Here is a 24,589-nt window from a genome sequence, read left to right as displayed (position 1 = left end):
AATACATAATACAGACATACATAATACATACACACATACATACATGCATATACACACATGCATACATAATACATACACACATACATACATGCATATACACACAGACATACATAATACATACACACATACATACATGCATATACACACAGACATACATAATACATACACACATACATACATGCATATACACACATGCATACATAATACATACACACATACATACATGCATATACACACAGACATACATAATACATACACACATACACACATACACACATACACACATGCATACATAATACATACATACATGCAAACATTGGGAGTATGCTCCACAGCACGTCACTATGTCCACTTTATGCTGGTACTCTATGGGCCTTCGTCAAGCCATCCCCCAGGCAGATGCCTGTCCCATCCCCGTCTCTTAGGGAAGGGACAGGTTAACCCGAGGTGACCGCCATTCAGTGGATGACTTCTCAGCACCACCCCAACACACACTGTAGTGTGTTTTGGGGAATGAAGTGTTCTGTGGTGACCAGGGTGCAATTCCTGCCACCAACCTCCCAGGGAAGATAACCAACTACAGAAGGATATCCGCCGATGCAGTTGGCACCAGTTATTGATGATCGTTGGCTCACAAGGAGCTCCTCCACCCTTTGGCAGATTTAGTATTTAATCTTGCTGGGTGTCCATGTCCATACACTCTCCATACCAAGGAGACTTAGTGGGGGTGGGGGGGGAGAGCTGGTTTAGTCACCGATACTTGACCATGAACAGATTAGTATGGGTTTTACATGAAATCCGTAGAAAGTCACATATCTAATCTGGCCTGACCTGACAACCAGGGTTGGGTGCTGCCATATTGGCCGAGCTGCTTTGTACCGTCTTTTAGCGCAGCACAACACGGCTCCCATACTCAAGAGATCCTCCAACCCCAGCCTTCCAGTAGCCGGATTACAGGCGCACGCCACTACACCCAGCATATAGTGTGATCATTATGTGATCATCAGTATAATGTGATAATTATGTGATCTTCAGTATAATGTGACCATAATGTGATTATTAGAGCAAAAGCAGAAATTTATTTTTCAAAGCAACAGGATAAAGTGAAAACTTACTCAGACAAGCAAACACATGCACAGAGACTGTGATTCGCAATGGTGACTGAGTTCAAATAAAATGCCCAGATAGCAAGCACAAGCTCGCATCAATATTGTGACCTGAACAGATGAAGAAGATGCTTGGTATGAATGGTGCTTAATCGAGTGCATATCTCCACCAGGCTGAACAGTTTACGTTTTGTCTCCCACCGACCTGTTTGTGATACGGAAGTGATAACCCTATTGACTCGACTTCATCGCGGGAGATTCCAATGATCCTGAAGGTCTTGGTTTCCATGGCATTATGCTGGCAAGGTGTGAGGCAGGGACACCACCCCGGAGAGGAGAGCAGCACGAAATGAAGCTGTGAATGAAGGCCTTGCAGGTGGATAAGAATTCAGATGTGCCAAGGAAGGACTTTGCATGATGGAGGATAACTGGCTTTGGAGGCTAACTTCCAAAAGTGATTTGCCCAAGAAAGCTAATAGCTGATCATGAGGTCGAAAAGACTAAGTGACTGAACTTCTTCAAGAGGATTGTTAAGAAAGTAGATGGGATGGTTTGCCAGATGGTCCTTTTAGATAGTGAGAGAGTGAGATTTGTGAGGATTTAAAGACACATTGCAAGTGTTTTACCAGCTTGTGATTGCATCAAGGTCTGAAGAGAGGGAAGAGGCTGCTGCCTGCCTATCAGCAGAAGGATGGGTGTTACGGCAGAGGGTGTGGAGTCATCATCAAAGCCATAAAGGAATTTCCAGGGATTCAGAGATCGTTGATGAAGATTAGGAATTGGACGGGGCCTAGAACTCCTTGACGGGAGAAGATGTGAAGATAATATTGAGAGCCATATGTTGGCTACAAGACTAGTGATAGTCAGTAAGCCTTGTGTGGAGTTGGCCTTGGATACCATAGGTAGAGAGTTTGGAGAGGAAGGCAGGGTACGAGACTGTATTGAATGCTCGAGATAATGTCTGCATAGAGAGCCCTGATCTCATGTCTGACATCGAGGGCTTCCATCCATTGTTGAGAGAGCAAAAGCAGCACGTCCTAGGTCGAGTGACCAGGTCTGAATACGAATTTGATCTGAGATGAGGCCATTGGAGAAAAGGAAGGATATCATTTCAGCTGCAATATTGGATTTTCTGATTATTGGAAGTAAGCTGATTGGTTTGTAGTTCAGGTGATAGGTTTTTGCTCCTTGTTTTTGTTGTGCAGTAATTTTTGCTGACTTCCAAGCAGAAGGAACATGATCTCGGCCTCCAGGGAAAATGATGTGGTGAACAGAGCAGAAAGAGGATGTGCAAGAGCAGCAGAACAGGTTTTTAGGATACGTGAGCTGATGCTGTCTGGTCCAATTGCAGAATCAGAGTTGAGGGTTGCCATAAACTTTCTTCTCACATGTCAAACACACAGTGTCCAAGAGCAGTTGAGTGTGGTTGGGTAGTGTTCGTGTGGAAAGTGAGGGCTTTGGTACACAAGATTTAGAAGCAAACACACAATTGAGGCATTCGGCATTCTTGCTGGCAGAGTTGGCTGTGGTGCCATTTGAAGTGAGGGAAGGGATGGAGGGGTGGAGGGGGAGCATACTCCAGAGACAGACTTAAAAAGGCACCACCAGGTTTTAGAGGAGGGAGATAAATTTGAAAGTTCATTCTTGAGTTTGGACTAATGTTATTTTCTGATTCTCCTGAGAGGACATGCACTTGTTGTAGACTTTGTGGAATGATTTGAGATTGCCTTCAGAAGGATTTGCCTTCCAGGAAAATAAGGCAAGTTGTTTCCAGGCAACTTCCTGACCACATGATTTGGTGTACCTTGGGCGGGAAGAAGGGGTATGGCAACTGAAGACGAGATGGGTTGGATATTTGCTTAAGAGAGAGCAGGTTTCTGTGGAAGAATTCACAGGCTGAATTAATATCAGGGGTGGCAGACATAGGAGACCAGTCCTTTTCCCCGTGTTGGCTGAAGTACAATCTTGCAGAGAAATCGGGGCTGTAGTTCTGATAAGCTCGTGCTTAATATGTGGAGCCGATGCAACTGTTTAGCGAGAAGATCCTTTTTTTAAAATTCAAATTGTTCTTGTCTACCAACAGCTGTTTTGTGTACCACAGACAGGTTAATGTGTGGCAGACATTTCCTGTTGGTCAGAATTCATGTAGAAATAGCTGGTATTGTGGCATTTGCTTCCTGGTACCCACTACATGTGTGTATGTATGTATGTATGTATGTATGTATGTAAATTAATTAATTATTACTTTGAAATTTTTGCCTCTTCCTTGACCTTGTATAAAAGATCTATTTTTTTTTTGAAGATATTTTGTTTGTGCAGCTCCTTGTGGTGAAGAATGTTGTTGTTTTTTAATATGACTTTTATTTCTTTGATAATTGCTGTTCCAGATCTGTCCAGTGCCTACCCGGAGAGTTCCTTACGAGTCTGCAAGATCGGAGGGGGCACAACTGATCCTCACAGGAGCTACGTTTCCCAAAGGCCTCGACAACCTATTGTCCAAAGTTATGGATGCGAGTGACTCTCAAATGGATATGTTTGTCATATAAATGATGATATATAGTCATGTAAATGACTGAAAGGATTGAAACCTCGATGAAGAACGGCGCCCAGCTGATGATCCGGGCAATTGGGAAATCAGTCAATTGCTTATAAGTGAAGGTTATAACTTCAAATAAAACAGCTTTTGTTAAGTAGTTACCATTACATAGTGTGCGTGTGCGTGTGCGTGTGCGTGTGCGTGTGCGTGTGCGTGTGTGTGTGTGTGCGTGTGCGTGTGTGTGTGCGTGTGTGTGTGTGTGTGTGTGTGTGTGTGTGTGTGTGTGTGAGTGTGTGTGTGTGTGTGTGTGTTTATGTCTGGCTTTGTTGTTGGGACTTTGGTGCAGTTATTGGTCTTTATTTTGAAATTACCTCTGCCACCAAAGATGGACAGAGGTTATGTACTCACCCATGACCCATGATATGTATATTGCATGATATTTCGAAATGTTGTTGACGGGTTATGACAAAAATAGGTAGATGAGTTGGGTATGTGACACAAACGAGCCGATTAGATTTTGGTTCAGGTGTGGATGCAGATCCGGCTTATCAGTGGGATGCAAAACATCAACTGGTCAGTCTGGTTGGAGGTATGCACTCTGCTGAGTGCCGTTCTAGTTTTCATCTGCTTTTGCTGATTAAGACAGAAGTCTACCTCAAGTCCAAGAAGTACGAGTTGATATTCTTCACAGGCATCTGTGTTTGTGACAATAAAGAGTCAGAACCTGCACTGCATCCCATCACACGTGCTGCAAACCTTCATGCGTCTCCGGAATTACCAGAAGCTGAGTAAGTATAATGACGGAAACACTAATGACCTCCCAACCTTTGCAACTTTGATGAGCACAATCCCATGCATGGAACAGGGGCTGTAGCTTTGATAAGCTCGTGCTTAATATGTGGAGCCGATGCAACTGTTTAGCGAGAGGATGCTTTTTTTAAAATTCAAATTGTTCCTGCCTACCAACAGCTGTTTTGTGTACCACAGACAGGTTAATGTGTGGCAGACATTTCCTGTTGGCCAGAATTCATGTAGAAATAGCTGGTGTTGTGGCATTTGCTTCCTGGTACCCACTACATGTATATGTTTGTATGTATGTACATTAATTAATTATTACTTTGAAATTTTGCTCCTTGTGACTTACACTCGTAAGCCTGGTGTTGGCTTTACGGTTAAGGTGGCTGGCTTAAGATCTTAGGGTCTTCAGTTCAAGCCCCTGTTAACTCGTTAAATAACACCAGGTGGGTTGACTCAGCCTGTCATCCTTCCGAGGTTATCAAAATGAGTTCCTGGAAACGGGGGCACTGCATCAGCAGTACAGCTGCAATCCCAGCAATGATGCAGCCACCAGCCAGCCACAGGCTGCGGACGAAATGATGATGACTTGCACTCTTGCTAATGGGATTTATTTTGATGATTTAATTGCTTGCAGCTTTTGGGTGCAGTGTGATTATAAAATCAGAATATTACAGTGTAGTTTGTACAATCCTGTCACCCCTTCTTCCAAGAAACAATGACCAAACTTGGAAGGTGTTTGTATGATTGAGAATTTTTTTAAAGTTGCAAAAATGCTCATTTTCCCCCAATAAAATGAGTCTAATGGGCCACATGACATAATTATAAATGGTGGAATTGGCTGCCCCCCTTCCTCACCCCTTATGATCTGTATTCTTCTTATTCTTATTCGTATGCTTATTCTTCTTCTTATTCTTCTTATTCTTCTTCTTCTTTCCTCATCACGCATGTCATCTCCAACACACGTATCCTATCCAGCCCCCTCCCTCTTCCCTTCCATATTTCCTTCCTTTCCATTTCCCATTTTCATTGCTAGGTGATGGTAATTTGAGGAAGTATTTTTCAGTTCACCATTTTGCAGGAGGTAATGCGCATTGTGTGATGCGCAGACGCATTACTGGAATTGTTAAAGAACTGTCCGGAGCAGCAGAAGACGGGCACTTTGGTGTTTTGTAACAAGGCTTCAACTGGCTGGGATATGTTATTGAGAAGAAGAAAATTCCTCACTCTCGTCTGCACGGCTCAATGTCGTCTGAGGTATTGTGTGCCATTTTTGTTTCTTTCCGTTATGTCGTTAGAACAGTGGCTTTTTGTCTCATGTGGGTTGTCAAATAAGTTTTATACATGCAGCTATTTACGTTGAAGTCAAATACAGTACAATTTTAATTCGTCCAGTTCCATTTAATATGCACCGTCTTGTGACGAGCAAGTTAGATGGATGTAAAAATAAGAAAATAAACAAATAATAACGGTTGTCTTGTGGTGAGCTAAAATGACATTGAAAAGGAAGATTTTGGGAGACAATTGGTATCCTTTCACATTAAATACAAGGGCATTGAGGGAACATTCGACACATCACCATATAATGTGGGATGTGAACCTGGGTTCATCACAGTGCGAGCCAGGGGTTGAAGCGTGACGTCCCCTCTTCCAAACAAGCCGGGCCTTGATCCATCCATCCATTAGGACCATACTCTGTGCAGAGCGTTGGTGCCGCCGAAGCAGTCTCCTTGGCTATTGGGAACAATCCTGGACGGGTCGCCACTCCGACACAGTATACCAGCATGCTGGCACTCATTTTGCCGACCTCGGAAGGATGACAGGCAGAGTCAACCCCACCTGGTGTTAATTCAACAGCTGAGCGGGATTTGAACTCAGGACCCAAGGATCCCAAGCCCACTACCTTAACCATTAAGCCAACACCAGGCATGGGCCTTGATGCTGCAACCCTTATTCCGAGGTAACTCTATTGATTGGGACAAACGGTTATGAAGTGAAACTGTTGACGACGTGTTTCTGTCTCGAAGTTGCCATTGCATCATTTCTTCATGTTTAAAATGATGTGAGGAATTGAACAGGCATTGAAAACAGTGTTACCTGCCAAAGCCTAATGATATGCTTTCGTTATAAAGATGTATCGAATGTTTGGAATTCATAAGCGATTTAGAAAGCTGATCCAACTGCTCCGATGAATGGTGGAGTGTATGTTGAAAAATTTGTTTGGAATCGAATGTTATTTCTTTGGGAATCGAACTGAGATTGCACAAATTGGAGGAGTTCCAACTTGGCTATTATAATGGCAGCGCCAACTGTGGTTGGCTCTCATTTGCTGATACTTCATGAATCACATGCAAGTTATACAAAGGACATTTGTAGTTGAAGCACATTTCGGATTTGTCCGTGCGTTTATTTACTGAATGTTACTTGTCAGTTGCCGAGCGTGTTTAATGGAGAAACGTGGAAATTGACATTTTGGTTTGATGCGTCTGTTTTGACAGGCTTGTGCAGCCACACTCCATAAGTTTCACACTGGCTCATTTAACATCCTTGTGTCCACGGAGACATCGTCACGGGGTGTGGATACACCACAGGTAATTGCGCTTGTTATCCCCCATGCCTTTTGAAGAAGAAAAAAAGAAAAGACTGCTGGACCTGTAGCTTATCTGGGCCCTGGCCTAATAGTGTCAGCCAAATTTGGTAGCATTCTGACTGGTGGGTTTGGCGAAGAAAATTTTTGAAGCAATTTACATGATTTTCCCAAAAATTTACCAAGTCCACCATTTTGGCACACTTCCAGTCACATGATTGGCATGACCTCCACAATTTAACATCCCTACCCTGACCTAATGTTGTAACCCGAATGTGGGAGCATTCTGACGGATGGGTGTGGAGAAGAAGATTTTTGCAGGAATTTACTAAGTCTGCCATTTTGAGCGACTTAAAGTCACATGACCGGAACAAGTTTTGTAATCCCCATTACCAGGCAGGAGTGGAATGTTGCCAAATTTCAGCCGGATCGACCCAGTCGTTTGGCCGGAGAAGTCAAAATAGGAGATGGACGATGCACAATTACAATACCTTATCTGGAATTCCAATTCCAGATAATATCAGCTAAAGAAACGGGGGATATTGTAATCTGCTCTCTCTGTCACGCTATCTCCTCCTAGCCTAGATGGTTGTGCAGAAATTCACCAAACTTGGTATTTATGATCACCACATTGCCAAGAAGGTGCGAGAGCAGTATCATTATTTTATGATCACCCACCCCCTTGGGCCTTGCTTCAGGGTCAAAAGGTCAAATACGAAAAAATTAAATTACGGGCACATTTTTGATCATTTTAAAATTAAACTGTACATGTAATAAACATTGGGAGACATAAAATTTTTGATTTTTTTGGATTTCACCCACGGCTCATGCCCCAGGGGGGTGGAGACTTAGGTCACAGGGGTGAAAATGGGGGAAAAAATTTATTAACTCAAAATTTGATATTGACTATTTGGTCATGATATTGGGTGGAACTTTTGACCATCTTTCAACTTTGTTTAGGTGGGAAGTGTGGGGATTTGTGATGGCGTGCCATCGACTTCTCGAATTAAGCATTTATTTCAACTTCATTTTGACAGGTGCTAAAAAGAAACTTCCATGTTGTTCTGTCCAGGTGAGCCGCGTTATCAACAATGAATTTCCACCATCACTTTCGGACTCCATCCACCGAACTGGGCGGGTTGGTCGTGTGGGTTGCTCGACTTCAGGCTCTGTTGTGAGCTTTGTTAGCTGCAAGTGTGAGGTCAAGCTGGTGCAAAAGATTGAGGTGAGATGACAGTCAGTGGAGTCGATTTAGTCGGAGGTTCCGATTGTTGCATTTTATTTATATCAAGGTGCTTGAGGTTCATGGAAGAGCAGGGTTCATGGAGGTTCATGGAAGTTCATATACTGGGTGAAATATGTCAACTAATAAAGTGGGTCAAACAGGAAACAAGTGGATGTACACACTGTAGCACGAGGAGAAAAGGTACCGGTGAAAGTGGGACAGGTTCTGAGTGGGTGTAAACTTTTATCACTTTGCTTAAAAGCTGCTGTTAGAAACTTGGTTATTTAATTTACAGCACTTGTCAAAACTTATGAAATCCACATTTGTTTCATGCTTTTGAAAATGCATATTAGTACAATTGTTTGTGACAAGCAGATAAAGCAACACATTTAAAAAAACAAAAACTTTTTCGATTGGTGAAGGGTGAGTACCTCTGGGAAAATAGTCAGCATGTGTCTTTTTTTGTATACATAGTCAAGGTTCGTGGAAGAGCTAGTACAATGAACGGATCAGGACGTAACAGGGAAAAAGGAACAGCAGGGGCAGGGGACACCAATAATGGAGCCAAAGGACAAGACAAAGGGAGATTTTGAAGAACAATGCGTGAGGTGAGGAATGGTGCCAGGAAAGGATGCATGGGGTGGATGAGATGGATACAGAAGGGAACCCTCAGGAAGAAAAAACTTGAAATTTAGGAGGGCTTGGGGTGAGGAGGGAGGGGGGAGGGGTTGCTAATCATGGTAGAAAAGATAATGGAAGAAAGAATGAGATTGAAGAGAATGTGGAAGTTAGTTACACAGGCAGGAACAAAGAGAAATGAATGAATGGAGGTGAGCAGACATCCTGGATTGAGGAGGTTTTACCAGAAGGTGGTTGATAGTGGACCATGTGCACCCGACAGAATCCTGAGGGAAACAAAGCACGGAAAGCAGAGGGTGCAACACCAGAAAGGAGGAGGTTGAAGACCGAGAGACCACCGACCTGTTTGCGGTGGGAAAGTGATAGGCCATAAATTCAGCTTCAGCACTGGAGATTTCAATGACCTTGAAGGTTTTGGTTTCCACGGTGCAATCACACGCTGAGCAAGGCGTGAGGAAGGGGAGACAGCCCGCCCAGAGGGGACAACCGTACTCCATCAAGCTGCGGATGAAGCCCTTGTAGGTGGATAGGACTTAAGGTGGGCCAAGGAAAGACTTTGTATGATGGAGAATGCCCAGTCGGCTGGCTTTGGAGGCCAACTCTGAAAAAGAGTTTTCCCAAGAAGGATCATAACAGATTGTGAGACCCAGGAGTTGACTGATTTTCCTCAAGGGGATTGTTAAGAAAGTAGTTAGGGGGAAGGGGAGGTTGCCAGATGGTCCTTTTGGAAAGAGGTGAGGGAGAGAGAGAGATAGATAGATTTGTCAGGATTGAAAGACATATTCCAAGTATTTGACCAGCTAGTGATTTTGTCAAGGTCTGAGGGGAGGGAAGAGGCTGCAGCCTGCCTGTCTGAAGGATGTCGCAGTAGAAGGAGGAGTCTTCAGCATAGATAAAGGGGATTTTCCAGAGTCAGAGGGATCATTTATGAAGATCAGGAATAGGACTGGACCTGGAACAGAGGAGATGAAAGGATTCCGTTGAGAGCCACACATTGGCTATGAGGACATCAGTCAATCATGTGTGGAGTTGGCCTTGGATTCCATAGGCAGACAGTTTGGAGCGTAAGACAGGATGACAGTCAAAATCAAAAGTTCAAGGTATGTCTCAGGAGATGGCCATGATCTCATGTCTGATATTGAGGACTTCCACCATTGTTGGGAGAGTAGAAGCAGCATGTCCATGGTAGAGTGGTTTAGGTCTGAATCTGAATTGATGATCTGAGATGAGGCTGTTGGAGAAAAGGAATGATTTTTTTGCCAACCAATTACAATTAGCATGGTGACAATTGAAATTGCCACGAAAGAGAGAGAGACAGAGACAGAGACCATAGCTGTTAGACCAGCAGCTTCAGCAAGCTGTTGTTGTGGAGTTGTGGAGTACCATGTTGTCAGAAACACCAGGCATTCATGGAGGGAAAATTTGCTGTGCAGTGAACAAAAGGTCACTTCAAAGCAGTTGGAGCAGACTTGGCCCTGGAACAGACCATAAACAAGTCCCAAAAAGGTACTTCGGGCATAATTGGCAATTCCAGAAAGAAACAGTTTGTGGCAATGTGGGAGCTCATCTACCATGAGATGCGAGCCATAAGTAGCCTCCATCGAGAGATTAGTGGGGTAAATATCACTGCTTATGACTCTGTTGTCAATCACAATTTCAACAAGAGTGAAATGACCAGCTCAGAGAGGAATGTACAAGCAATCATGGATTTAATTGAGAGGAATGAGAACCCATTCCAAATTGCACCCATGGAATTGAAACTCCACAATATCCTCACCCAAGAGGTGACGACAGATGATATCCGTACTCGGCTGCTGAAGGTGAAAGATATCAGTTCTGCAGCATAGAACATGTTCCGAAAGCAGCGTCTGGTAGAAAAGACCTTGCGGTTATCTTTGACGATTTACCGAATTCACCGAACAAATCTGCAGATCTTGATGAGCATCCACAAGACAAAAAGGATGGAAAAGCCAAGGGCACATTGGTGACCCAGAAAGAACGTAGCTATCAGCAACGTCTGGTGGAAGTTGCACTGGCCCGGGGAAGCTCAATGGAAGACCTACTACAATTCAGTGTGACACCGTCGTCATACTTGTTTGATCCCGAGGGAATGATGAAGAAAGCTGTCAAAAGTGCACTTGTTCAGGAATTAGAGAAGTCCCTTGGTAAACAGAATCAGAAAGAACCATCCACGGCAGACAATGTACTTACAACGTTCATCGCTGATATGATGGCCAATGTGTGCAAGATGAACGCCAAGGAGGCCAACACCTTTGGCAAATTCTGTGTGAATACACTGAACTATATTCACAATGCTGCACAGGGTGCCAATCAAATTGACCTCGTGTTTGATTCCTCCGTGGAAATGTCAATCAAAGATTCTGAAAGGAAACGACGCCAAACGATTGCTCCTATTGAGCAAAACATGATCAACCTAGAAACACCCTTACCTGTTGAAATGAACAGGTTTTGGTCATCAGGTCACAACAAGCAAAAACTTCAGATGTTGCTTCATCAGCAGGCCATTGAACAAGCCACCAATGCAAAGTCAAAGGTTAAATTGTATGCAAGCCACATAAAAGGGGAAACAGCAGTACCATGCCACTTAGCAGATAGCGGGCATTCTTCTGAAGTCCCAGAGCTATGCTTTGATATAGAAGAGGCAGATGGCCGAATTGTTCCACACGCAATGCATGCTGTAAAACGTGGGACTCGCAGAATTGTGGTGCTGTCTCCGGATACTGATGTCTGCATATTGATGATGTACTACAGAAAGTATACCAGTCAAATGGTCTTCAAGAACTGTGGGTCAAGGCTGGTGTAGGCGATTAACACGGTCTCCTCTCCAGCCTCGCCCCCTGCTCTCTCTGCGATTTGTCCCCACCACATTTCTGCAGGGCGCTCAAGGTCTGCCAACAACCCCCTTCTGGTAAAACTACCAAAATCACGAATCACTGCTCATCTTCACTCTTTCATTCCTCTTTTTTTTCCCCGCATTTGGAATAATCTCCCTCACTCTATTAAATCCCATTCTTCCCTCCAGGCCGTCAAAACAGCTGTTTACCACCACATCTTATCATCTCCCATCCAACTCCTCGATCTTATCTACCCCCGATAATCTACCCAAGCCCACCTCCTTCAAATTCCCTTCTTTCCTTCCTGAAAGTTCCTGTAATGTCCATCTTGTATTCCCCATGTTTCCCGCCCCATCCCTCTCCCTTCCACAGATGTCCGAATGTCTCTGTTCCCCACTGTTTTGTCCTTCCCACTCCCGCCCCTCTTGTCTCATGCCCCCCTTGCTGTGCGTTGTGTGTTCGCTCTCACACGAGCCTCGAAAAGGTATACAAAAAATAAATAAATATATATTTATATTTTACATTAGAACCCTATTTCACACAAAAAACGGTTGAATTTGTCCAAAAAGAGAATTTCCAACACACATTCACATGTTCTGACTCAGTTTCTTGTTCCAAATCACTATTCTCATGCAGAAACGTGAGTTTTTTCATCGAATCGTGTGTGTTTTCTGTTGTTCTTCACAAAACAATACCTTTTGCTCAATAAACCCGATTCAAACAAATGTGTCTTACTTGGCTGAAACAAGCCTTTAAAACAACACATTACATTGCCCTGACTGGTTTTGCACCAAACCACACTTCTATAGCAGAAATGCATGTGTCTCATCTAATTGTGTGTGTCTAACACAATCTAACAGCTGTTCTAAGCACAAAATGCATTCAACATCAGAAACCTTATTCACACAAAAACGGTGGAATTTGCCCAAAACAAGCATTTTTAGAAACATATTGGCATGTTCTGATCCCGTTTCTTGTTCCAAATCACTATTCTCATGCAAAAACATGTTTTTCATCAAATCGTGTGTATTTTCACTTGTTCTTCACCAAACAATACATTTTGCACAAGAACCTGATTCATGCAAAATGGTCTTATATTCCTGAAACGCGTTTTTACCAACACATTGGATTTTTCTGACTGTTTTCTTGTGCCAAATCACTCCTCTACCACAGAAATGCGTGTTTTTTCATCAAATTGTGTGTATTTTCACTTGTTCTAAGAAAAAAAATACATTTAACCTCAGAACCCCAATTCACATTACAATGGTTGAATTTGCCCAAAACAAGCATTTTTATTAACACATTGGTGTGTTCTGATCCCGTTTCTTGTTCCAAATCACTCTTCCACTGCAGAAATGCATGGTTTTCATGAAATAGTGTGTATTTTCATTGTTTTTCGCAAAACAAAACATTTAACATCAGAACCCTAATTCACACAAAAACGGTTGAATTTGTCCAAAAAGAGCATTTCCAACAACACATGTGTGTGTTCTGACTCTGTTTCTTGTTCCAAAATACCTTTTATAAGATAGAAAACGTGAGTTTTTCAACAAATCGTGTGTATTTTCACTTTTTCTTTGCAAAACAATACATTTTGCACAAGACAGCTGATTAATGCAAAATGGTCTTATTTGCCTGAAACAAGCATTTTTTACCAAAAACTGGGTTATTCTGACACCGTTTTTTGCTCCAAATCATTCTTCCACTGCAGAAATGCGTGTTTTCATCAAATAGTGTGTATTTTCACTTGTATTAAACAAAATTACATTTAGCACCAGAAACCTTATTCACACACAAATGGTTGAATTTGCCCAAAACAATCATTTCTAACAACACATTAGGTTGTTCTGACCCCATTTATTGTTGCAAATAACTATTCTATGGCAGAAATGCATGCTTTTCAACACATCAAGTGTATTTTCCTTAATCTAAGTAAGAGAAAACATTTAACACCAGAAACCTTATTTCACACAAAAAACGGTTGAATTTGTCCAAAAAGAGCATTTCCAACAACACATTTGTATGTTCTGAATCCGTTTCTTGTTCCAAATCACAATTCTCATCCAGAAACGCATGTTTTTCTTCAATCCTGTATATTTATCTTGCTAAAACGAAGTTTTTGCAAGATCTGTTGCTTAGTAAGTTTTTTTTTGTTTGTTTGTTTGTCTGTAATCATTGGATTTTTCACCTTTATATCACTCTGTAGAGCACAATTCTCATTGGAAACTCTTGTGGGTACACATATTATAGTATTATTACAATACCCTTCAACACACATAAAGCTCAAGGTCAAAGGTCAAGGTCACTTTGCGGTATATCATGGAGGTCGACGAAACCCTTATTTTTTGAGTAATTTTAATCGAATCATCTCCAAACTTTATGGGAATGTAGGATATGGTCTGGCGCTCAGCTGATTCGTTTTTGGTGGCGATTGGCCTTGACCTTCATGGTTAGCGCCTGAGGTCAAACATATTTCACCCCAAGGTCAAATTTTCAAGTTTTAGGAACCATATGATGGAGTATCTCAAATTGAACACCTCAACGAGTGCTTTCTAGATATGTCAAGCTTGAGACATTATAACGTCATTTGGTGACGTTATGAGGCAAACGCATATTTTTCATGGTTACTCTGTAGAACGATTTTCATCGGAATCTCTCATAGGCAGATATTCCTAAAGGAGTCGCTCCTGGTGGATAGCAGCTCTGTTCACCTCAGTGTGACCTTAAAGAAGTCACACGTGGTCACCTTTTGGCAAGATACAGGTCACCCTGCGGGTGACATTGGTTATTTTGTATGTTTTTGATTTAGGTTGTTCGAAGGAAAACAAAATATTTCAGACAAGAAACCTTCTTCAAGCAAAATGGTTGAATTTGCCAAAACAACAGTTTTTATCAACACATATTTGCCTCGTACAAGCATTTTTAACAACATGTAAGCGTGTGCTTACCCCGTTTTTTATTCCAAATCACTATTCTCATGCAGAAACGTGAGTTTCTCATCAAATAATGTGTATTTTCGCTTGTTCTTCGCAAAACAATACATTTTGCACAAGAAACCTGATTCGTGCATAATGGTCAAATTTTCCTAAAACAAGCATTTTTACCAACACATTGGGTGGTTCTGATTGATTATTTTGCTCCAAATCACTCTTTTGTAGGAGAAATGCATGTTTTTCATCAAATAGTGTGTATTTTATCTTGTTTTAAGCAAAAAATACATTTAACACCAGAAACCTTATTCACACAAAAACAGTTGAATTTGCCCAAACAATCACTTCTAACCACATCTTCGGTTGCTCTCACCCCGTTTCTTGTTCCAAATCACTATTCTAATACAGAAACGTGAGTTTTTCATCAAAAAGTGTGTATTTTCGCTTCATCTCAGTAAAACAAAATATTTTACACAAGAAACCTTATTCACACAAAAAGGTTGAATTTGCCGAAAACAAGAGTGCTTAACATCACATTGGGTTGTTCTGACCCGGATTTTGTTCCAAATCATTATTCTAATGCAATAACTTGTGTTTTTCATCAAATCGTCTTTCTTACTTTTTCTGAGGAAAACAAAACATTTTGCACAAGAAACCTTTTACATACAAAATGGTCTTATTTGCCTGAAACAAGCATTTTTAACACCATATTGAGTTGTTCTGACACTAATTCTTGTTCCAAATATTTATTCTAATGCAGAAATGCATGTTTTTCATCAAATAGTGTGCATTTTTCACTTGTTCGTAGCAAAACAACACATTTTGCACAAGAAAACTTATTCATGCAAAATGGTCACATTTGCATGAAAGAAGCATTTTTACCAAAACATTGGGTTGTTCTGGCACCATTTTTTGCTCCAAATCACTCTTCCGTTGCAGAAACCCAAGTTTTTCATCAAATTGTCTGAAATTATCGCTTGTTCTTCGCAAAACAATAAATTTAGCACCAGAAATATGATTCACACAAAAACGGTTGAATTTGCCCAAAACTAGCATTGCAAACAACACATTGGGTTATTCGGACACAGTTATTTTGTATTGTATCATTATTCCAAACTCAAAACGCGTTTTTTTCATCAAATAGTGTGTAGTTTAGTTTGTTCTAAGGAAAATAAAAAAAATTGTACATGAAACCGAATTCATACAAAACGGTTCAATTTGTCCAAAGCAAGTTTTTTAACAACACATTGACGTGTTCTCACTCCGTTTCTTGTTCCAAATCACCATTCCAATGCAGAAATGCGTGGTTTTCATCAAATGGTGTGTATTTTCATTGTTCTTCGCAAAACAAAACATTTAACATCAGAACCCTAATTCACACAAAAACGGTTGATTTTGTCCAAAAAGAGCATTTCCAACAACACATTTGTGTGTTCTGACTCCGTTTCTTGATCCAAAAAACCTATTATAAGATAGAAAATGTGAGTTTTTCAACAAATCGTGTGTATTTTCACTTTTTCTTCGCAAAACAATACATTTTGCACAAGAAAGCTGATTAATGCAAAATGGTCTTATTTGCCTAAAACGTGTTTTTACCAACACATTGGATTTTTCTGACGGTTTTCTTGTGCCAAATCACTCCTCTACCACAGAAATGCGTGTTTTTCATCAAATTGTGTGTATTTTCACTTAATCTAAGTAAAAGAAAACATTTAACACCAGAAACCTTATTCACACAAAAACGGTTGAATTTGTCCAAAAAGAGCATTTCTAACACATTTGTATGTTCTGAATCTGTTTCTTGTTCCAAATCACAATTCTCATCCAGAAAAGCCTGTTTTTCTTCAATCCTGTATATTTTAGGTTCAGGTTTGGTATGGGAGCATTGCCAGAACAGCGAATCACTGCATCCACTTTCCACCGGTACTACAGGGGCCTCTGTCTGGCCATCCCCCAGGCAGATGCCAGGCCCATCCCCATCTCCTTGAGATACTGGCCAAACTGCTGCAACCACGACACACGTGGTCGGCCCATTGGCCTACTCCACTGACGAGACTCCCTCGCTAAGAGAATCTGGTGAGCAGGATTAGCGTCAGGAAAACGAGCCACATGTCCATACAGCCGCAACTGACGCTCACGGACTATGCAGGTAACAAATCTCATCCAAGTCTCTCTCAGCAACCGCTCGTTGGACACAAAATCCGACCAGCGAGAGCCAAGGATTCTCCGAAGAGACCTGGTACCAAAGGAATTAAGTCTCCGTCTCAGATCCTTGGACCGAGTTCAAGTCTCTTATCCATAGAGCAAGACTGGAAGCACCAAGGACCTGAAGACTCGGACTTTCGTCCTCCCGCACAGGTACCGGCAGCGCCACGCCCCATGATCCAGTGAATGCTTGACTCCCCAGGCCCGACCCAGACGTCTATTGACCTCTGACTCGCAGCCAGCAGAGACATGAATATCACTGCCAATGATATTTTGGTTGTTCGAAGCAAAACAAAATATTTCAGACAAGAAACCTTATTCAAGAAAAATGGTTGAATTTGCCAAAACAACAGTTTCGAACAACATATATTTGCCTCGTACAATCATTTTAAACAATATATAAGCGTGTGCTTATCCCGTTTTTTAAATTCCAAATCACTATTCTCATGCAGAAACGTGAGTTTCTCATCAAATAATGTGCATTTTCGCTTGTTCTTCGCAAAACAATACATTTTGCACAAGAAACTTGATTCGTGCAAAATGGTCAAATTTTCCTAAAACAAGCGTTTTTACCAACACCTTGGATTATTCTGACTGATTACACTGAACAACAAAATTTTTTTACTGGAGATGTGTAAAGTGATTCAGACTAATTTGGGTACGCTGATTTCAAAAATCATAACCGTTTTGCTGTATCACGTCAGGATTTTCAGTAACAGAAATATTCCCATTGCCGAGAAGTCAGGATTTCAATGAAATTTACAAAAATTCATTTATTCATTTATTTCATCATGAATGTTTCAAAATTATAGAAATTACAGAAAAACTCCACTAGAATGTAATTAAAAATGCTTTAGGCATTTGGCTTTGCGTTTGTGCTGCTCTCTGTCAGTTTCACGATGCAGGAACCAGCAGAAATCGCCCATCATGTTCGGGTTGTGCCGGCCTTGGTAACGCGTCTCCATGAGTGAAATCTCTTGGTGGAATCGCTCGCCGTGCTCGTCCGAGACTGCTCCCAAGTTGTCAGGGAAGAAGTTCAGGTGCTGGTGTAGGAAATGGATTTTCAGGGACATCCTGGAGCCAAGTTTCCTGAAGGACTCCAGCAGCTGCTGCACTATTTCTTCATAGTTGTCCGCGCGCTCGTTCCCCAAGAAGTTGTCCGTCACAGCTTTGAAGCTCCTCCACGCTGCCAGCTCTTTGGGGTTTAGAGTTGTCGGAAAAGTTTCGTCCTTCATAATCTGTCGGATTTGCGGTCCAACAAAGACACCAGCCTTGATCTTGGCCTCCGACAAGGTGTTGCCAAACTTTTCCTTGAGGTATAAAAACCCACGCCCATTCAGATCCATTGCCCGTACAAAACTTTTCATCAAGCCGAGCTTTATGTGGAGTGGTGGAAGGAAAACCTTGGCTGGGTCGACAAGGGCGACATGCTTCACGTTGTGTCGACCAGGTACATGCTCTTTTCGCTCTTCGCAATCTTTCTTCGTCCAGTGATTCTTGTTGTCTCTGCTATCCCAGAGACAAAGGAAGCACATGTATTTCGTGTAGCCTGACTGCAGCCCTAACAACAGCGCCACCACTTTCAAGTGTCCGCAGATGTGCCAGTTGAAGTCATTGTACTTGATGGAATCAAGCAGCTGCCGCATAGTCTCATAGGTCTCTGTCATGCCGAATGCGTGAGCCAGTGGGACTGATGGTTTCTCGTTGCCATTGTGGAGCAAAACAGCCTTCAAGCTGTTCTTCTCCGAGTCGATGCAGAGGCGCCAGTCTGCAGGATCGTGATCACACCCAAGTTCTTTCAACAGACCGTTGATGTCACTGCAGAATGTCATCGTGTCTTCCATCTCAAAGAACTCAGCCATGTCTCTGTGACGTGCTCTGAACAAGGATATCTTGGTGTTAGGTTCAAGTAGATTCCACTGCTGCAGCCTTGATCCAAGCAGCTCTGCCTTCGCCTTTGACAGCGAGAGATCTCTTACAAGATCATTTAAGTCTCCCTGGTTCAGAAGGTGTGATTCTTGAGTGTCGGGTTCAAAAGGTTCATCATCATCATCCTCTTCACCACTGCTTACAGCTATGTTCTGATCAGCTGGAGGTGTTGGAACGGGGTTCTCGTCATCATGAGGCACAGGTTTACGAGCAGAGACGCAGTCAGCGTACTTGATGTGACCTTTATTTTTCTTCTTGTTGAAGCCGGCGATGCTTGTGCAGCAGAAATAACAATCATCATGATGATTCTGCGGCTCACGCCATATCATGGGCACCGCAAATGGCATGCTCGCGCGCTTGCCCACCAACCACTGAGTCAAGGTTGTGTGACAGCTTGTGCAGCAGATGTGTGGTGCCCAGCTCTGTTCTTGGTCCCCCACCTTACACCCGAAGTAGTGAAAGTAGGCGGCCTTCATTTTCACTGCTGTAGATATACTTCGCTGTTGATCTTTTTTGGTATACCGACCACAGACATAACAGAAGTTGTCAGGATGATTGGTACAGGAACGCCTACTCATCTTTATCTGAAAGAAAGAAATATAACACAAGTTAACAACAATTGTACGAAATAGACATGTTAAAGACATATGTAAATTTCATTGAAATCCTGACTTCTAGGCAATTGGAATATTTCTGTTCCTGAAAATCCTGACGTGATACAGCAAAACGGTTATGATTTTTGAAATCAGCGTACCCAAATTAGTCTTAATCACTTTACACATCTCCAGTAAAAAAAATTTTTTGAAATTTGTTGTTCAGTGTTATTTGCTCCAAATCACTCTTCTGTCATTGAGATGCATTTTTTTCATCAAATAGTGTGTATTTTCACTTGTTCGAAGCAAAAAATACATTTAACACCAGAAACCTTATAAACACAAAAACAGTTGAATTTGCCTTACCAATCACTTCCAACCACATCTTTGGTTGCTCTCACCCAGTTTCCTGTTCCAAATCACATTCTAATCCAGAAACGTGAGTTTTTCATCAAAAATTGTGTATTTTCGCTTCATCTCAATAAAACAAAATATTTTACACCTGACACCTGATTCACACAAAAAAGGTTGAATTTGCCGAAAACAAGAGTGCTTAACATCACATTGGGTTATTCTGACACAGTTATTTTTTTGCGTATCGTTATTCGGAACTCGAAATGCATGTTTTTTCATCAAATAGTGTGTATTTTAGTTTGTTCTAAGGAAAATTAAAAAAAATTGCACATGAAACCTAACACGGACAACACGGTTCAATTTGTCCAAAACAAGTTTTTTTTTTAACAACACATTGATGTGTTCTGACCCCGTTTCTCGTTCCAAATCAATCCAATGCAGAAATGCGTGGTTTTCATCAAATGGTGTGTATTTTCGTTGTTCTTCGCAAAACAAAACATTTAACATCAGAACCCTAATTCACACAAAAACGGTTGAATTTGTCCAAAAAGAGCATTTCCAACAACACATTTGTGTGTTCTGACTCCATTTCTTGTTCCAAAAAACCTATTATAAGACAGAAAACATGAGTTTTTTTTAACAAATCGTTTGTATTTTCACTGTTTCTTCGCAAAACAATACATTTTGCACAAGAAATCTGATTTCTGCAAAATGGTCTTATTTGCCTGAAACAAGCATTTTTACCAAAAGATTGGGTTGTTCTGACACCATTTTTTGCTCCAAATCACTCTTCCACGACAGAAAGGAATGTTTTCATCAAATCCTGTGTATTTTCGCTTGTTATTACACAAAAATTACTTTTAACACCAGAAACCTTATTCACACACAAATGGTTGAATTTGACCAGAACAAGAATTTCAAACGACACATTAGGTTGCTCTGTCCCCATTTATTGTTGCAAATAACTATTCTAAGGCAGAAATGCGTGCTTTTCATCACATCGTGTGTATTTTCACTTAATCTTTGTAAAAGAAAATATTTTACACCAGAAACCTTATTCACACAAAAACAGTTGAATTTGTTCAAAAAGAGCATTTCCAACAACACATTTGTATGTTTTGAATCCGTTTCTTGTTCCAAATCACAATTCTCATCCAGAAACGCGTGTTTTTCTTCAATCCTGTTTCTTTTAGGTTGTTCGAAGGAAAACAAAATATTTCAGACAAGAAACCTTATTCAAGCAAAATGGTTGAATTTGCCAAAATAATTTTTTATCAACACATATTTGCCTCGTACAAGCATTTTTAACAACATATAAGCGTGTGCTTACCCTGTTTTTTGCTCCAAATCACTTTTCCACTGCAGAAATGCGTGTTTTCATCACATCGTGTATTTTCACTTAATCGAAGTAAAAGAAAATATTTAACACCAGAAACCTTAGTCACACAAAAACGGTTGAATTTGTCCAAAAAGAGCATTTCCAACAACACATTTGTATGTTCTGAATCCGTTTCTTGTTCCAAATCACAATTCGCATCCAGAAACGCGCGTTTTTCTTCAATCCTGCATATTTTAGGTTCAGGTCAGGTATGGGAGCATTGCCAGAACAGCGCGTTTCTGTGTCCAATTTCCACCGGAACTCCAGGGGCCACCGTCTGGTCATCCCCAGGCAGATGCCAGGCCCACCCCCATGTCCTTGCGATGCCGGTCAACCTGCTGCAACCACGACGCACGTGGTCGGATCATTGGCCTCCTCCACTCACGAGACTCCCTCGCTGAGAGAATTTGGTGAGCAGGATCAGCTTATTCACACACAAATGGTTGAATTTGCCCAAAACAATTATTTCTAACAACACATTAGGTTGCTCTGACCCCATTTCTTGTTGCAAATAACTATTTGAAGGCAGAAATGTGTGTTTTTCATCAAATAGTGTGTATTTTCACTTAATCAAAGTAAAAGAAAATATTTAACACCAGAAACCTTATTCTCACACAAATGGTTGAATTTGCCTGAAACAAGCATTTTTACCAAAAACTTTGGGTTATTCTGACACCGTTTTTTGCTCCAAATCACTCTTCCACTGCAGAAATGCGTGTTTTCATCACATAGTGTGTATTTTCACTTAATCTAAGTAAAATAAAATATTTAACACCAGAAACCTTATTCACACATAAGTGGTTGAATTTGCCCAAAAAGAGCATTTCCAACAATACATTTGTATGTTCTGAATCCGTTTCTTGTTCCAAATCACAATTCTCATCCAGAAACGCATGTTTATCTTCAATCCTGTATATTTTCGGTTGTTCGAAGGAAAACAAAATATTTCAGACAAGAAACCTTCTTCAAGCAAAATGGTTGAATTTGCCAAAAGAGCAGTTTTTATCAACACATATTTGCCTCATACAAGCATTTTTAACAACATATAGGCGTGTGCTTACCCTGTTTTTTTTTTTTTTCTTCCAAATCATTATTCTCATGCAGAAACGTGTTTCTCATCAAATTTTGTGTATTTTCGCTTGTTCTTCACAAAACAATACATTTTGCACAAGAAACCTGATTCGTGCAAAATGGTCATATTTTCCTAAAACAAACGTTCTTACCAACACATTAGGTTGTTCTGACTGATTATTTTGCTCCAAATCACTCTTCTGTCGTAGAAATGTATGTTTTTCATCAAATAGTGTGTATCTTCACTTGGTCTGAGCAAAAATACATTTCACACCAGAAACCTTATTCGCACAAAAAGTTGAATTTTCCCAAACAATCACTTCTAACCACATCCTCGGTTGCTCTCACCCCATTTCTTGTTCCAAATCACTATTCTAATTCAGAAATGTGAGTTTTTCATCAAAAAGTGTGTATTTTCGCTTCATCTCAGTAAAACAAAATATTTTACACCAGAAACCTTATTCACAAAAAAAGGTTGAATTTGCTGAAAACAAGAGTGCTTAACAACATATTGGATTGTTTAACCCAGATTTTTGTTCCAAATCATTATTCTAATGCAATAGCTTGTGTTTTTCATCAAATCGTCTTTTTCACTTTTTCTGAGAAAAACAATACACTGCACAAGAAAGCTTATACATACAAAATGGTCTTATTTACCTGAAACAAGCATTTTTAACAACAAATTGGGTTGTTCTGACACTAATTCTTGTTCCAAATATTTATTCTAATGCAGAAATGCATGTTCTTCATCAAATAGTGTGCATTTTTTGCTTGTTCCTAGAAAAACAACAAATTTTGCACAAGAAAACGTATTCATGCAAAATGGTCACATTTGCATGAAAGAAGCATTTTTACCAAAACATTGGGTTGTTCTGACACCATTTTTTGCTCCAAATCACTCTTCCATTGCAGAAACCCAAGTTTTTCATCAAATTGTCTGAAATTATCGCTTGTTCTTCGCAAAACAAGAAATTTAGCACCAGAAACATGATTCACACAAAAACGGTTGAATTTGCCCAAAACTAGCATTTTTAGCAACACATTAGGTTATTCTGACACCGTTATTTTGTTGCGTATCATTATTTCGAACTCGAAACGCAAGTTGTTTCATCAAATAGTGTGTATTTTAGTTTGTTCTAAGGAAAATAAAAGAATTGTACATGAAACCTAATTCATACAAAATTTGTCCAAAACAAGTTTTTTTTTAACAACACATTGACGTGTTCTGACGCCGTTTCTTGTTCCAAATCACCATTCCAATGCAGAAATGCGTGATTTTCATCAAATGGTTGTATTTTCATTGTTCTTCACGAAACAAAACATTAACATCAGAACCATAATTCACACAAAAAAACGGTTGAATTTGTCCAAAAAGAGCATTTCCAACAACACATTTGTGTGTTCTGATTCCGTTTCTTGTTCCAAAAAACCTATTATAAGATAGAAAATGTGAGTTTTACAATAAATTGTGTGTATTTTCACTTTTTCTTCACAAAACAATACATTTTGCACAAGAAATCTGATTTCTGCAAAATGGTCTTATTTGCCTGAAACAAGCATTTTTACCAAAAACTTTGGGTTCTTCTGACACCGTTTTTGCTCCAAATCACTACCACTGCAGAAATGCGTGTTTTCATCAAATACTGTGTATTTTCACTTATTGTTAGGCAAAAATTACATTTGACACTTGAAACCTTTTTCACACACAAATGGTTGAATTTGCCCAAAACAATCATTTCTAATGACACATTAGGTTGCTCTGACCCCATTTCTTGTTGCAAATGACTATTCTAAGGCAGAAATGCGTGCTTTTCATCACATATTGTGTATTTTCACTTAATCTAAGTAAAAGAAGATATTTAACACCAGAAACCTTATTCACACAAAAACGGTTGAATTTGTCCAAAAAGAGCATTTCCACCAACACATTTGTATGTTCTGAATCCGTTTCTTGTTCCAAATCACAATTTTCATCCAGAAACACGTGTTTTTCTTCAATCCTGTATATTTTAGGTTGTTTGAAGGAAAACAAAATATTTCAGACTAGAAACCTAGCAAAATGGTTGAATTTGCCAAAACAACAGTTTTTAACAACACATATTTGCCTCGTTCAAGCATTTTTAACAATATATAACTGTGTGCTTACCCCGTTTTTTTTATTCCAAATCACTATTCACATGCAGAAACGTGAGCTTCTCATCAAATAATGTGTATTTTCGCTTGTTCTTCGCAAAACAATACATTTTGCACAAGAAACCTATTTTGTGCAAAATGGTCATATTTTCCGAAAAGAAGCGTTTTTACCAACACTTTGGGTTATTCTGACTGAATATTTTGCTCCAAATCACTCTCCTGTCGTAGAAATTCATGTTTTTCATAAAATAGT

The 24,589-nt window shown here is 40.5% G+C and overlaps 1 pseudogene across 1 annotated transcript in view; it reads left to right on the top strand.

Moving 5' to 3' along the window:
* The window catches only part of LOC147026467 (uncharacterized), a 143,026-nt pseudogene that overhangs the window by 64,827 nt on the left and 53,610 nt on the right, over positions 1 to 24,589 (top strand). The window contains exons 18-22 of the transcript XR_015058365.1: positions 3,494 to 3,616; positions 4,334 to 4,430; positions 5,547 to 5,694; positions 6,936 to 7,028; positions 8,097 to 8,249. The product of XR_015058365.1 is annotated as an uncharacterized LOC147026467 (transcript). The remainder of the gene's footprint in view (positions 1 to 3,493; positions 3,617 to 4,333; positions 4,431 to 5,546; positions 5,695 to 6,935; positions 7,029 to 8,096; positions 8,250 to 24,589) is intronic.

This window comes from Eptatretus burgeri, chromosome 5 (genome assembly GCF_056783735.1).
Source record: "Eptatretus burgeri isolate ZD-2024b chromosome 5, Ebu_testis_v1, whole genome shotgun sequence".
NCBI classification, from domain to species: Eukaryota; Metazoa; Chordata; class Myxini; order Myxiniformes; family Myxinidae; genus Eptatretus; species Eptatretus burgeri.
This window is presented reverse-complemented; position numbering and strand designations above follow the sequence as displayed.